This window comes from Bison bison, unplaced genomic scaffold (genome assembly GCF_000754665.1).
Source record: "Bison bison bison isolate TAMUID 2011002044 unplaced genomic scaffold, Bison_UMD1.0 scf7180017864118, whole genome shotgun sequence".
Taxonomy (NCBI): Eukaryota; Metazoa; Chordata; class Mammalia; order Artiodactyla; family Bovidae; genus Bison; species Bison bison.
This window is the reverse complement of record NW_011494690.1, coordinates 4,036,286-4,039,265: the sequence shown is the minus strand read 5'-3', so window position 1 is coordinate 4,039,265 and position 2,980 is coordinate 4,036,286.

Genomic DNA, 2,980 nt, shown 5'->3' with positions numbered 1-2,980 from the left:
GTCCCCGTTTGTCTGCCAAAGCAATAACATGATTTCTTTTCTACTTCACCCAAAACTCTGTCCGTCAGATTTGATTCAGCACTGGTGCACAGAGGCCTTTTCAGCACTAGTGGCCTCTCTGCTTTGTTGGCACACCCACTCCAATTCACTTTCTGTGGCCTCCAGTTCAAACTTTCAAGGAATCTAGGTTGACTGACTTAATTACCATGGCCCGTTCTGGGTACCAGCTTCCCTGGTGGCTCAGGTGGTAAAGAACCTGCCTGCAATGTGGGAGACCTGGGTTCGACCCCTGAGTTGTGAAGATCCCCTGGAGAAGGGAATGGCTACCCACTGCAGTATTCTGGCCTGGAGAATGCCATGGACAGAGGGCCTGGTGGGCTATAGTCCATGGAGTTGCAAAGAGTCAGACACGATAAAGCCACTAACACACATAAACAAAAAAAGTGGCAGGATGAGGGTTAAAATCACAGAAGCAGAGCCAGCATAAATTCAAAATTAACCCTTCCCAGTTACACTATGATTGAGAAACCAATGATTTTCAAACATTTTTCTAATTCCTCAACACACAAGATTAACTGCTTAAATTTCAATCATTATCCTATTCTCAAGCAGAGCACTTGCAAAGCAATGAAAATGTTTCAACTAAAGAAAACCAAGAGGCAAAGATAACCTGAGGAGTCTAGACATAAGTAGGAACCACTTTTGCTCACATCACTCTTCCTGTAATAGATAAGGGTACAATCAAAACTGCCTTAAATCAGAGTCCCACCATGGCAAGGCTGTAGCTGTTATCTGGGTAATTCAAGGCTATGACCCAAGTTTGTGAGAAGACAAAGCACTCATTCCTTCCACAGAAACCTGCACTACTCCAGTCCCCAAACCACAGCTAACTAACTCACAGCTGCATTCTCTGGTTCCTCAGCAAGTGGCCAAAGAACACTATGCTCAGTTGGGAGCTTCAAATTTCATGCAATTCAGTATCTTACTTGCTCTAACCCTCTGTATCCAAATTGGACATTTGGACACAGGCAGTCAGATTATAGCCACACAATTATCCAACCCATTTCTGCAAGAATAAACCTCTCTTTGCTTGCAGAAGGCTGCCAAATAATTACTCAGAGTGTGAAAAAACATGGGAGGAGAAGGGTAAGGGGAAATAAAAGAATTGAGACTGGGCCCAAAAAATGGAAGCATCTTCCTCTCTTTCCAAATTCTGCATTGTGGGAGCTCTACTGAAATATCCTTTGGCCCTATGATCCACAAGGCTGCCATTAATACCTATTATCTAATAAGGCAGGTGTCGTATATCATACAAGTTAGCAAAACCCAAGTCAAGCTAAAATACTGAATTGCTAATTTAGAAATTTCAAAAAATTGAACTACTTAACATGTGATCTAAATGTCTTTTGATGGTGCTCTCTTTCTAAAATGAAAGGATAACTGTATGTATGGCTCCTGAGTTCTGAGCTTAGACTTAGCACTAAGCACCTTTTATGGTCAGGCCCATAGTTCAGGGAACTTCTCATTCCTCTCCTCTCACTTAAAAACATTTATTAATATTACACAGTCACCTTTGTTTTCAGGTGCCATGCACACCCTCTTCTGGTCAAAGAAAAATTGATCACTTGTTAGGAAAGGAACTGTCAGTAGTACAAATTTTGGTCCAAAAACAGAACTATTACAATACATATGAAAGGATTTGTGATTCTTCTCTTTGTGATCATTAAAAATTGTTTTCATCATGAAAATTAGAGAACCTACTATTTTCTAACAGATGAGTTTTCAGATTCCCCTTACTTAATTGCAATATAATGACAAGATCTAGGACAACTCCAGGCAAGAGGCGATCAGGTGAGACCCAATAAATTCAGTCTCTGGGGCCATCAGTTCAGTCCTGGCACATGGCACATTGCACACTGCAGGACACGTGACAAGGGGGGAAGCACTGCTTAGTCTGCACACGCTGAGCATCTTGTGCTGACATACATGACATAGTGAAGAAAAGCACAGACTTGATTGGGAGATTAGGACTGACATTAACACCCTACAACAGACAACTAGTAAGAGCCTGCTATATAGCACAGGGAACTCGGCTCATCCTGCTGTTACAAATACTCCTGTTACTGAAAACACAAGTCTATGTGCCCGCCGCATAGTGAGGCCAACGATACCAAAACATTGGAGTTTGGAACAGAGAAAAGTTTACTGAAGGCCATGCAAGGAGATGAGTAGCTCATGCCTTAAAAACCCCAAACTCCTCAAAAAGCTTTCAGCAAAAGCCCTTTTCTAGGAAAGGTGAGTGAGGGATGTGGTTAGTTGTTGCAAACTTCATGTGTCAGAACCTTTGTTCTTGAGATCTGGTCATGGACAGGGAATGGTATTCCTGGAAACCTCTACCAAATTTCTGTTCTGACAAGGGCAAGGCTCCCAGGACTTTCACACTCCGAAGACCTTGTCCTGGCTAAAAGAAGGCAGATCTCAGCTGGCAGCTGGCTACCTCAGGGCCAGATCCCCAGAACCTGCCCAGCTGTCATTGCTAATGGAGCCAGGCGCCCAGGATCCAGCCAACCCTCATGCTCCTCAGGTTACCTATAAACAGTGGGGGCCAGGACTCATGGTCTGCACAAAGGCGGGGATCAGGGAGAGGTTCACTGCCGCCTCAAAGCCTGAGCCTGGTCAGCCGGTGGCCTTGGCGAGGGCTCTGTGTCCCTACAGGACACAGCCCTCTGTTCCCTGGGTCCCACTGCTCACCCACTGGCCCAAGGCTGGGTGAGCTGGAGGGCCCTAAGCAAAAGGCCAGGATTTGCTTCTTACCTTACTCTGTACAACTCTCTCTCCACAGACCGACTGACGGTTGCTCACTGATAGGTGTTTGCTTGGGGGAGGGTCCCACTGCAGCACTGACCAATGGCTGAGCAGGACCACTATCCGTCTCTCAGTTGTTTGCTTGGGGGAGGGGCTCCAACCAATGACTGCAGCA